This window comes from Dermochelys coriacea, chromosome 13 (assembly GCF_009764565.3).
Source record: "Dermochelys coriacea isolate rDerCor1 chromosome 13, rDerCor1.pri.v4, whole genome shotgun sequence".
NCBI classification, from domain to species: Eukaryota; Metazoa; Chordata; order Testudines; family Dermochelyidae; genus Dermochelys; species Dermochelys coriacea.
In genome coordinates, this window is record NC_050080.1 from 5,112,558 (window position 1) to 5,125,704 (window position 13,147).

At 48.5% G+C, this 13,147-nt stretch overlaps 1 protein-coding gene across 5 annotated transcripts in view; it reads right to left on the reverse strand.

Annotated features, from left to right (window-relative positions):
* RGS19 (regulator of G protein signaling 19) overlaps positions 1 to 10,514 on the reverse strand; it is a 60,319-nt gene extending 49,805 nt beyond the window's left edge. For 2 of the 5 annotated variants that reach the window (XM_038370196.2, XM_038370194.2), the window contains exon 1: positions 8,080 to 8,241. The gene's annotated coding sequence lies outside the window, so the exon portion shown is untranslated. Of the gene's footprint in view, positions 1 to 6,435; positions 6,562 to 8,079; positions 8,242 to 8,537; positions 8,656 to 10,447 lie in introns of those variants that run through there. The other 3 variants (XM_043495648.1, XM_038370197.2, XM_043495647.1) reach the window with 3 other exon arrangements.
* Between the last annotated feature and the right edge of the window lie 2,633 nt (positions 10,515 to 13,147).

The following is a 13,147-nucleotide window of genomic DNA, read 5'->3' on the forward strand; positions in this document are numbered from 1 at the left end:
CCAGCACACCATACCTTTTTCTCTTGTGATTGCAGTCTGTGCATTTTCTAGCAAACGAACCGTTAGGAACATTCACAGGCAGAACAAGTTTTAAGTGAATAAAAGCAAAGCGAATTGAACTTGTAAGTGTCAGAATGCACACCAGGAAAAAAAATAGTTCTCAATGATAATCAGTCCAATCACAATGTAACGAATGGTTTAGAGACAGTAGATTGTTCATTAAAAGGTGGCAAATTCATAACTGATAAAAGGAGACAGTTTCCCAATCAACACAAAATTAGCCTGTGAAACTCCCTGCCACAAGTTGTCTGAGGCCAAGAGCTCAGCAGATTTCAGGAGAAGACTAGACATTTATATGCATAGCAAGAGTATCCAGAGTTCATAGCAAATACTAATGAAACAAGCAAGAGTTTTGGAAGTTCTATAAAACCCCACACTCAGGGCATAAACCAACTTCTAGCTCCTGGGATTCAGAGGAAGATTATCTCCTAGGTTCATCTCATCTGCAAGGCTTCTTCCTCCGAAGCAGCTGGTGCTAGCCACTGTCAGCGAAAGGACACTGAGCAAGACGGAACTTGGGTGTGATCCAACCCAGCAATTGCTACGTTCCTAGAAAGAAAAGCTCAACTGGCTTAATGAGTTATTTGCTATGGGGGAGTCTCTTGGTTCTCTGAAGGCTGCACACAGGAGTTTAACACACGGGTGTCATGAGGATGTGAGAGTTAACCTCCTGCGAACCACAACCCCTAGAAACCAATGAGACAGCAAGCCAATTAACCCAACACCTAGCTCCCCACTCCATCTCTATCCTCGTTCATTTTTACCTAGACACGTACGGGGAGCGCCTACCACCAGAGCACATGAGGTAGGGAAGGATTATTCACATTTTACAGGTGAGGAAAGCAAGGTACAGAGACCCGGTGACTTGCCCATACTCCCACAGGAGCTGGGGCAGAGCCAGAAAACAACAAGACCATTCTTCCTCGTGTTTTGTGGTGCCAGTCTCTCCACATAAACCAATCTATCCAGACTGATCACATGCCCTCCATATCACCATGGTTTCTGAGCCGCTCCCATGTACTGAGAGTGAGCAAGAACATCTCTGCCTCCTCCTGCTTAGCCCGCAAACACATACCCACGGGTAACTGAGAGCCTTGCTCTCTGCTTGCACCTCTGAGCTAGGCAGGTCGTCAGACACGACACCGTGTTTAAAATGCTAGTACTGTCATGGGAAGAGGCACCGTGGTTCAGCTGCTGCCCCGGTAGCAGGAGTTGGGAGTGCTACAAAGGCATCAGACTCCAGAAGAGGAATGCTGCTCCGGTCACATCGCTCAAAAGTCTACCGAAAGGCGATGAAAAAGCAGTGCAGGTGGGTGAGAAATGGCCTCTGGCCACTCCCTTTCCCCCGATCTTGACTCTTTTTGCAAATGTGAAAGTGGATGACTCGGGGGATGGGGGATTAACGGCACAGAGAGCTTTCGACCTGGAGCATCATCCGTCTCGCTCTACCTCACGTCGATAATATCTGGAAGTTGCTACTTGCTATAGGCCTCAGCAAGACGATGGGGGGAAATGGCATCAGTATCATCAACAGTCAACACAACGAATTGCATAGGTCTCAGCCCATGTTCCCAGGGGATGGGAGTTCACAATACACTTGCAGCCCTTGCTGGCAGCCTCAGTGGAGACTCATGATTTGATAGGCCACGAATGGCTCTTCACAAAGAATTGAGAAAGCTAGGTCAGGCTGGAGGCTGGCTGGCAGAGTGGTCTTGAGGAGCTGGGGCTGCACCAGTTCTGAGGATAGAGGAGTTCAGTTTCCAGGACTGTCACTAAAATACCTCTCGCTAGCACTAAAGTCACCCACAGCAAGAAAAAGAACGTTCCCTGCCTTGGAAGCTGAAACCGTATCACAGAGCTCTTTTTCAGAGAACTAGCTTCAGGCTTTCCTTGCTTCGTACCCATTGGCTCCTCTCTGCACTTATATCCAAAACAGTGCTTGGACATTTGCTTTCCGCTGGAAGAAACTGTTCAAGAACTAGTCAGTCTCGTGCCTGTGCATGAGACACAGAAGGGGAAAAGAAACCCTTTTTGTTGGCTATCTGACTTCCCTTCTGATACACCGCATTAACAGCAAGGCACAGCTCCCACAGAGCAGGCTGTCTACACAAGCCTCGCTAATACAAGCCGGCCAGCTGCTTTTCTTTCCTCAGAGCGATCATCATTGACATAGATTTTGCAGCCCCACACAGCAAGAAGGAGGTCTCAGTCTTTGACTTCCCACTCACAATACGGTACCAGTGCGGCAAACTTTCAGCACCGTTGCAAAGGAGAAAACTTTGTATTTAAAATTTTGCATGACATATTCTGTGCAACAAACTTTTAAAAACACACAAAAGCCCATGGTATGTTAATGAAGCACCTTCCAAGGGTCAAATCACACCTTTCAAACTTTTGTCAGAAGGAGGAGGATGGCTGGAGAATTGGACAGGCGAGTTGTTATATAACTCAAACCCCTAATACACAGTTTCCCAAGGTCAGGAACCCCCTTTTTCATTTCTAATGGTCCTAATAACATTTTTTGTTCAAGCTAAATCCTTTGATTTCACAAAATGTCCAAAGGCACAGGCTTGGCAGGGGCAGGTGAGGACTCAAACAGTTCCCTGCAATTTAGGGCTAAACCCATTCCCGTCAGTAACCATGACAGGACTCGTTTACTATGAGCCAATCACACTGAGTGAGAAAGTTTCACTCTCCGGAATGCCCGTAACCCTTAGACAGCGGCAGAGTCAGTGGTCCACTGAAATTACAGTCCAGCTGTGAAGCATCCCTACCATACAAGCCCAGGAGCTGGAGGCAGCTCCTGCAGAGATTGGGGGAGGCAGAAAGCACTTAAAAACAAGCTTCAGAAAGGCTTAACTTTCTCACTTCACAGTGCCAGCTGGATCACGGTTCTGCTCGGTCTTTCCCAGACACACCTGTAGAGGAAGATGTCTCTTCTTGAACCAGATTTGTGTTTTGCAGCCACATAAACAATCTATCGTACAATAAGGCCTTTTTTCCCATATACAGCCAGGAGGACGCGAAATCCCCCTACCACATTTGATGTGTTTCTACCTCTCTTTCCTGAAGCAGGAGGAAGAGGGGAAACTATGGATTTCTAGATGAACACAAGCGGAGAAAAGATCTATCCCCCATCGCTCCATGGGAATCGAGAAAGGTAGCAGACTGAGTCCAAGTTCAGAGACGGCTTTTTATTGATCACAAGCTGCGGAGTGTTTTAATTACCAAACGTTTTTCATAAGCACAGTTTTATCCCCAGTCCCATTTGACTACATACTACTGAATCTGACACAGTATTGACAGCTTGTGTTATCAAATGTATCTAACTCACTAATAGCTTTAGGAGTGGTATGAGCATGTTTGGCTTCCACATTAATGCCCTGACCTTGCAAAAATTTAAGTGCATGCATAATTGATTTCAACGGGATTACTCGCATGCAAAAAGGTTACGTGTACGTATAAGTCTTTGCAGGGTCAGGGCATTTTTCCACTTAGTCTGGAGAAGAGAAGACTGAGAGGGGACATGATAATAGTTCTCAAGTACATAAAAGGTTGTTACAAGGAGGAGGGAGAAAAATTGTTCTTAACCTCTGAGGATGGGACAAGAAGCAACGGACTTAAATTGCAGCAAGGGCGGTTTAGGTTGGACAGTAGGAAGAACTAACTGTCAGGGTGGTTGAGCACTGGAATAAATTGCCTAGGGAGGCTGTGGAATCTCCATCATCAGAGATTTTTAAGAGCAGGTTGGACAAACACCTGTCAGGGATGGTCTGGATAATACTTAGTCCTGCCATGAGTGCAGGGCTCTAGACTAGATGACCTCTCAAGGTCCCATCCAGTCCTATGATTGTATGGTTCAATAAGATGGCATCGTAGAAATGCATGTTATTCATAGCGAATTTGAAATGTTCAGAATTGTTGCTTTTCATTCTTAATTGGCAATTGGGTCCCACTTTCATGGTCCCATTTTCATAGTATGTCAGTACCAGTTTCAAGGAGAAATGAGCCCTGAATGTTAAAACTGCTTTGTCCATGAAAACTAGTGCCATATCATCATTTCCCTATGTTTTTACAGCAAAAGTTAGCTTCCCAAAAGTGTGACAATTCCAGGCTGGGGGGGGGGGAGTCATATGGCATGTAGTATGTTGAACAGAACTGGAGAAAGAAGGTCAGGTTTCTGGAGGAACCTACTTAGGTGTCCTCCAGGAGCTCAGTAACAAACAGAGCCCAGACTGCTAGCTCCCAAACTCTAGAGCATCAGCATATAACCGTGGCCTCTCTGCATGCTCAATAAAGATCTCTTTCCTACAACTCTGCCTCATTACTTATTGCTAGTGAAACACTGTGGCAGAGATTTGTGTACAAGATTCTTCAGAATGCAGCAGCTACCAGAGTGAACCGTGGCACATGGCATGACACCTCTAGGAACTCGGCATTTAATTATACACTCTGCAGCCAGCTTTCTAGTGACACCCAGCGCTGGTACTGAGCCCTAGCAAAAGCACAAGAACTCCCCAGGGCCTGCCGGGCTTGGATTTAAAGAATTAAGAAAGAACTGACAAAAATGAGCAGAATAAAATACTTCTGTTGCCACTCAGAAGAGAAAAGGCGGAAGCAGAATGGACTGGAATGAAATACAAAGCAGTGACGAAACCGTGATGGAGAGCACTAAGCAATCAGGGAAATAATTTGATTGGCTGCGACGAATAAATTAAGCACATATCTAGAACTAGGAGAGGCCCTGGTATCGTTCATAATGGTTACAATTGTGCATGCAGCTTGATCTTAAAGAGGACACTCTGCAGATCAGAATTTTTAAGAAGTCTTTGGCAAGGGTGGGGTGATGACAATTATAATTATCCTGAGCAGGTTAAGATATTTCACACTTCAAGTTTCCTGGTAACTGGCCACCAATAACTTCTGAAAGCTTGCTAGAATTCCTCTAAAGTTACTTGGTGCACAACCCAGCTTCCATTTTACACCACCATGAAATGTTTGAGGGATTCCCACCCCGGATTATCCTCTTCCTCACCCTGTTTCTCAGTAATTACTGGTACCATCCAACATTTAAAAAAAAATTGTTTACTGAAGTATCTAATTCACTCGCTTTAAAATACTTCCTGTAAACTCTAAGAATGCAAGTGCCTATGCAAAGCCAAGTAAGGAACCAAACAAGTGAAAGGAAGCCTTGTGGACCAGGAGTAAACTCTGGAGCATACAGGGTTACAGCAGGGTGGAAAGATGCCCTGAACCCCAGGGGAAACTGAGTGCAAAGGCAACAATAAAACTGCATTGCCTCCCGCTTTCCACTTCGTAGGCCTTGTGACAGATCTGGAGCTGCTCTGTAATAATTTATGAATAGTGTATGTTGACCTGGTTATTGGCATGTGGACACTCACACATTGGTTTAGCTTAATAGGAAAAACAAGCAGGAAGTAAGAGAATGACTCAAGATCAGGGCTCCTCAGCAAACATCTGAAAGTGAAGGAACAAGGCCCAGACTGTCAGCTTTGAAGATTTTAACCCCTTCCCAGCCAACCTGCAAAACTAGTTTTGTCCCGAAGGGCCCAAGCCCGGAAATGCAGACGAACGAACAATTCTGGCAGTTTAAAATGGGTTTCTCTCAAGAGAAGGGGGAGTTGTTCAGGGAGCAGCCACTGGGGCAGGAGAGGGAAAGGGGGTTCTGAAGAAATTAGGCCTGTCTAGGCTGCCACCAGGGACAGTACACCTCTCAGTACAACAGACATGTGTACACCACCCGTTGTATCAAAATCCTGTTTCTCTAACTGCTTTATTCCTGTTGTCAAAACAAACACCACTGGAGTTTTAAGAAGGCTGTTTTGGTCACTGAATACCACTAGTCCCAGACTCCCACAGGAAAAAACCACTGGGACCCAAACTCAGTTGGATCTGCTGGGTAAGCACAATTGATACGCAGAGGACCCTAGCCCAGGCTTGGTCTCAGTATGGGAGAATGGTGCAGCTGCGTCCTGGGATAGGCAAAGACACAAGGCCTTATACCCACAGGGGTGCCCTCAGAGACTAGGAGGGGAGAGAGGCACAGCTAGCTCTGTACCTGTGATAGGCCTTATTGTAAGTGACTGCTTCATTATATTTTTCACTCCCACCCTCTCCAGGCCTGCTTTGGTGCCATAATATGCAAACAACCAGGCCTTTACTGAACTATATTACAGTGATCACCCTGCTCACTGCCTCTTATAGTAACAAGGAGTTTGGTCAGTTACTGCAGAGCAATGCACTCTTTTTTATTAGCATGCAGTTCCGGTCATTTGTGGAGAGGGCTGGTGGGCAAAAGGTCGTGTAGGGAAATCTGAAGGGGCATCTGCCCCCAGGAAAACAGCCTGGAAATACCTGCCATTCAGTGCACCGCACTCCCAAGGCAGAAAGCAGCAGCATCTGGCCCTTCACACATTCGATGGTGATTAAGAATCATTCCGAGAGAGCTGGCTGCCTTTTATTCAGAGAGGGAAATGAACTCCCCTACAAGCCGGGAAATCCCTCCCACTCACTTTGAACACTTTTTGTTTAGTTTCTTTAAAAAGGCCCTGGCTCTGTGCCAAACCAACAGCCCGAGGAAGCTTCCCGAGACATCAGAGCTTCCCAGAGGAACCTGCCCATTCCCAAGGCACGTCCGCAGGTGATGCTCGAAGGGATGAAGCCACGAGAACAGCCTGCACTTCTCTACCCCATCTGAGATCTACACAGCTCCTTGAAATATTATTTACACTCCTGTAGGGCCAAGACCCCCAAAGGTCAGGGCCCCTGTCTATTATTCCCCCCCAACACACACACACTCCCCAGGTATCCTTACCCCTGCTTGATACATGGGGGAAACTGAGTCACAGAGCATGTACGTGATTTACACAAAGGTCACACAGCGAATAGCAGGAAGGGAACCCAGGAGTCCTGACTCAGGGCTATCTTTGGGGGGGGAGGTTGGTCACTGGGAGACCTCTCCCCTCCTCGGCGCACTGCCAGAGGCTGTCACAGCCTGCTCCAGGGGGAATCCTCCAACCAGCAAGGCGGGGAGGAGGATCCTTTCCCCCACTGCCCCCTTGGCTTTGCATGGCTGAAGGACAGTAAAGCCTCCTCCCGAGGCAACCTCTGCACGCCCCCAGCAGAGCCTGCTGCAGCTGCCCGGGGCCCGGCCTCTCCCCGCCTCGTGCGAGCTGACAGCGCTGCCACGCGACATGCAAGGCAAATCCCCGGGTTAGACAGACAGCAAATGCATGGGGAAGGGAGGGGGCAGCACCTCCCCCCCGAGCTCTTCCTCCTCCCTGGGGCTTCCCCCACCCCATTAGTCGGCATGCAATTCAGTGACAGTCCCCGCATCAGTATCTCCTATCTGCATCTTCCGCACCCCCCCCCCGCTCCCTCTAATCAGTTTCAATCCATTGCACATGGGTTTCATTAGAAAGGATGCAAAGGCAAAGGAGCTCAGCTGGAATTCATGCTGCCCAGGAAGCTGAGCGGCTCTCGGGGGCTTACGCCTCTCCTCCCCCTCCCCAATAGACAGCCACACTCCCTCCCTCAGCAGCGGTTTACAACGCTACCAGCAGCACTTGATGCATTTATTGGAGGAGGGGGGATAAAAAGGGGCGGTGACAGCCAGGGGGAGCCCACCCCACTGAATACAAGGCTGGGAGCCAACGGGGACGGGGGGGGGGGATTTAGCCTCCCCCTCCCAGGAGATACAATCCCAAGCAATGCACTGGGAATGGAGGATTTGCAATTCAGAGTGGGGATTGCAAGGTTGGGGTCGCTCCCTCCCCCCCATCTGCAGCTGGGCTGTGTTTTCTCCTTAGAGGAAACCCCTTTCTTCCCCGGCTCTTGCACAAACAGTGCTGGCCCGCTCGCTCCCCACTCACACAAAAGGGAAGCAAGAAGATTTTTGCATCAATGCTCGCACATTTCTAGCAGCAGCGCGGGCCGTGGGGGGTGGGGGGGGGAAGAGCCTGGCTGCAGAGCCAGGGTGCAAGGGGGGGGGCTACTCACAAGCTGTGCATCCGAGTCCCCCGCAGAAGCGCAGCCCTCCTTCCCTTTGCTGAGGCACATCCGTCCCCCCCCCCTTTTTTTTTAAGCTCCAGAATCGACACCCTTAGAGAGACGAGCTTGGAGAGGCTGGCAGGGGCTGCACTGCGCAGGCGTCCCCCGGCCCCTGCGATTGACTTCCTAAAGCAACTGCATGCCGCTTTTGCACTTCCTCACGGCAAAAAGCAGCCGCCCGCCCGCCCCGCTGGGCACTGCCTGGGCAGGGGCAGGGGCAAGGGCAAGGGCAAGCCCCGCTGCTGGCCGCGGCCCTGCGCCTTCTGCAACCGGCCCCTGAACCAGCCTCCGCCAGTGCCTCTTCCTCTGCGAAATCAACCCACGGGCCGGGGCACCTTCTGCCCGAAGTTTGCGCCTCCCTCCCTCGCTGCTCCAGGGTTGCATTGCAAGCCCCTTTGGCAACTAACCTCCGGCTGGACCACGCTGCCTCCGTCCCTCGGCGAGAGATGCATTAATTTGATGTTTGCATTGGCTGGCCGGGTGGGAGAGCGTATCCTTCCTTCCTTCCTTGCACGTTTTGCAAGTGCAAAGGTTGCGATCAGCGGGCATGTCTTTGGGGCAGCATTGGCTGGAAATAAAGATCGGGGGCGGAGAGGAAGAGTGGTTTCTCCGTACCAGGAGGGTTGTTCGTTTAATGGGGAGTATTTGTCACTAAAATAAAAACCAGACAATAAAACTCCGGGGGGGAAGCCTGCATCAAAACAGCATCTTCTCCAGCGGGAGAAATGGTCCCCTTTGGTAGCTTTAAACCCATTTCCCTGGGAGAAGCTACGTACAGACTCAGCATATGCCAGGAGAAGTTCCGAATAGGCCTGGATGTGCCTAGTTCAGTGAAAACCCAACGGGACCCCCTCTTCGGTTGAGTAGCAGGACCCCCAGATCACACGTAGGCACTAGCCACTCAGACCTTATGTACCAAACACAAGGCCTCTGGATAGTCTCGACGGAGTGTTCCCAGCAGAATCGACCTGTTTCCCCTTTCACCCATCCGCTCGCACCCCTCCTCATTGCACTTGAGGAATCTTTGCTTCCCTTAGGGCCCGAGTCTGCAATCAGTCGCAAAGCCCCCCCCCGACCTCAATGGGGGCAGGATCGGGCCCTTCCAGCATAAACTTTTCCAAATCGACAAAGCACCCCACCCCCGCTTTCAAGGATGCAGCTGTCAGCCTGTGTGTTCCCTGCTTCCCCTCCTCCCCCCCCCCCCCCCCCCCCGCCATTCAATTCCCAGTCGCTGGATTTGCTTTAGGATTTCATTTCAGCTGGAAGCTCTGACAAGTCTGGTCCAAGGCTCAGTTAGCAGCTTCAGGACTTGGTGCCTTTTCATTTCCCCAACAAGTCCTATTTGTGTTGCTTTGCCGGGGGCAGCTCCTCCCTAGACGCCCCCCACCCACCTCAGTTGAACTACTGGTAAAAGGAACAATAACATTTGGTTTAAAAATAATATTTTTTTAAGGCAAGCACTCGCTCTAGACAGACTATCGGACGGGCTCCCAAATTCCGTACAATGGAGCACTGTGTTTGAATAGCTAAACCGAACTGCAGCCTGTCGCTTTTCTGCTCCAGGCAGCGTGTCCCTATTATCTCCTTCTCGAACACGGATAGAGTCTGGGGGAGGAAAGTGTCTTTGTTAAGTTACAAGCGCCACGTTGAATAACCAGGAGCCCGGAGTGGATTCGGTTTAGATGTTTTGCTCACCCTTTCCTGCTCCCCGCCCCGAGCTGTCACGGAGTAACGCACATTTCCCTACCCTTAGAAGGGCACAGCGCCAATTCGAGCATTTGGTAGCAAATTCTGGGGCGGCTAAACTTCACCTGACCAGGGTTTTGAAAGGGAATCAAGGAAGCAACGGGAAATCTCACCTGGGCGGGTTTGGCGACTGGTTATAATAGGTTTCAGAGTAGCAGCCGTGTTAGTCTGTATTCGCAAAAAGAAAAGGAGGACTGGTGGCACCTTAGAGACTAACAAATTTATTAGAGCATAAGCTTTTGTGAGCTACAGCCCACTTCATCGGATGCATCCGATGAAGTGAGCTGTAGCTCACGAAAGCTTAAGTCTCTAAGGTGCCACAAGTACTTCTTTTCTTTTTGGTTATAATAGGTTACTGTAGTTTAGACGCATCTAATGACTCAAGTTGTGACCAACTCCATCTGCTTAGATTTTGATGGGTCTGCAAACAAATCTTCTCAAGTGGCTAATTTTACAGAAACCAAGTGTAAAAGACCTAAAAAAAAAAGTACTGTTTTGTTACCTGTACAGTATTTTTAGTCATGAGTCTGTCATCGTCCTGAAACAGAGTTTCTCAATGCATTTGGCTTACCTGGGGGCTCAGGTGAGGAACTGCATAGTCACTGAGTTAAATACCCACCGCGGTCCACACCCCGCACCATGTATGGAGCGATTGGTTTGCTGTGGGCGGTAATACTGAGTTCATCCAGTAGGTGTCGTCCAACTCCACCACTAGGCGCGTCTTCCATTGTCTCAGCCAAGAGAGTGATCCCTGGGAGGGATTCCCCGATGCCACTGGAGATTACAGCCTTATCATCTGCTCGGCACTGCATCTCCAGGCCATGCTGGCTAGCTGGCCCTTTCGAATATATAACGATTGGTAAGACTTCAGTGTTCATTAAAACAACATAGCCTCAGCCTGGGTTGCAGGTGGCATTGTTTGGATTCTACCGTCTTGCAGGCCGTTGTGCCAGGGCCATAGGCACCCATGACCTCGCCTAGGAAAAGGCAAACGGAAACAAAGGCTTTCAAGGAATAAGGGGAAAGCGTACGTGATGAGTAGTGTTGCTGTTCCTGTTAATAGCTATAGATACCCACTCCAGAGCCAGCTGCATTTCCATGGTGCGGGAAGGGAGCCTGTTGTTATTTGTGTTGCAGCCACAATGTTCTAGGCACTCTGTAGACATTGAAGAAGGGACAGTCTGTGCCCCATGAGGGACTTGCCATCGAAAGAAATCTCTTATCTCCCCCCGGGAGTGTTGCGAGGCCTACAGCAGGGTCTAATTTTGACCTCAGTCACTCTTATTTAGTGAAGTGTTCCTGGAGCTACTCCAGAATCACACTGGGTTTTTTTAAACTGAGGGTGGAACCTGACCTTTGAGATGCTTTGAGATCCTGAGAGACAGGCGTGCTAGAGAAGCACACCATGTTATCATAACAATAACAACTCACAGAAAGAGCATCTGAACCTTTGACTTCTCCATATATAGAAAGAACTCCAGTAATTCCAGGCAGAATGTCTATGAGAAGGGAAGCCTCTTTCAATGAATACCTGAGAAAAAGACTCAGCCAGTCTCAAGGCTGAATTGCATGGTGCCACTCCCTATTGAATCCTTTCCCCCGTCATCTGTAAACCAATGTGTGTTGGAGAAAGAAGCCATAGAATGGTTGCTTCCGATACATCTCCAGGAGAAGCACTGCAATATCATCGTCACCAGAGATGCCAAAGGAACAAACATCTCCAAATTGCTATCCATTTGTTTCTAGGCTGTGCACCCACAAGGATTAAACAGTTAATTACACAGAGTGCTTTTGCTCTGCTCTGGAAGTAATTTATTGAAAAACCCTCCATCCACTTACATTTACACATCCTACCCGGATGATCCAGTAAGATTTTTCCTGCTGACTACATGCCTGCGGGGGCTGGATGCTCTTATCACCTTGAGAGGAAAGATCCCTCATTTAGACAAAGTCTGCATACTCCTTACTCAGAGGAAAGCCAATGGAAGTTTGGCCTGAGAAAAAAAAATTGAATAAGGGCTTCAGGATTTGGCCCTTTGATAGTAGCACCTCATTTGAGTTAATGCAATGATAGTGGAAGTTATAGAAAGGGCTGGAAAAGTGTGCATAAGTTTTTCACAACATGTTAAAATAATAAAATGGTAGATTAGATCTCAGAGACAGACACTGAGGGTCAGATTCTCCCCTGTGTCTGAGATCCACTCAGTGCAGAGGGAGCATCTTTGCAGACTACCTGACTAGCCATTTGTGGGAGGATACTATCTGTATGTCTCCTTGTAACCCATGCCTTGTTTATGGCTCAAGTGTCCGCTAGGGATTATCAGAAACCCATAGAAAGCTTCTGCATGCTATGTTGGGCATTTGGGGTTCTGATTCATCCATCTGATGGATAAAAACGTATGTAGCCAGGCAACTCCCTGGCGCCTACTCGTGTGGGTGCTGAGGAGCAGAGTTATTCCAGCAAAGGTTGACACTTACACATACTCAGATGGATTCCTTCTGTCTGCCTTTTCCTGATGGTCTGATGTGACTTAGTGTTGGATGTTTGCACCCAGGTTTGGCCAGGCCTCATCCCCCCTTTTTGTCTCCTTTCAACACAGATACAGATAACATATGGCTCAGGACAATCCATCCTTTTCCCAGGATGCCATCATAGGAGCAGAGCTGAAATTTGGTGCAGAGATTGTCCTCAGGACCTCAAACAAATAGATAATGCCACAGTTTGGAGCTCTGGAGTGCAGATCTCACATAGGCCATAGAAGAAAGAGGATTAAATGTGGGCCTTTGCATAGCCAAAGGCTTTGTCTCTGGGGGCCTCTAATAAGTCCAGTGGAGACTTACAAACACTGATAAAATTTTTTTCTCCGATGTTTTCTGAGTCTTGCAAAAAATAGGTATAGCAAAAGTTGCAGAGAGAAAGAAGGGCTGGTCATTGTGTGCCAGGAATGGGGTTAAGAACAGATTGTAGGCCTGTGGCCCCAAAGTCCTGTGTTTGGCATGGCAGAAACAAGATTATCGGCTCTGCTGAGCAGTAGCACAATCAAGCCCATGCTATGTTCTCAAGAGAATTATTTATATGTTGCAACTTGCCTAAGAATTGCTTTCTGTGTTGGGGAGCTTCCAAAATGTATTCTGTTTGCAAAACAAAATCAAACCGAAATAACACTGGTGAGTGCAAGTCAGAAAAAGTAGTAAGGCAAAAGCCTTCTTCCAGATCACAGTATTACTTTTCAGAATTTAATTGATTTTATTGCTAGCAGTGGCAGTGAAT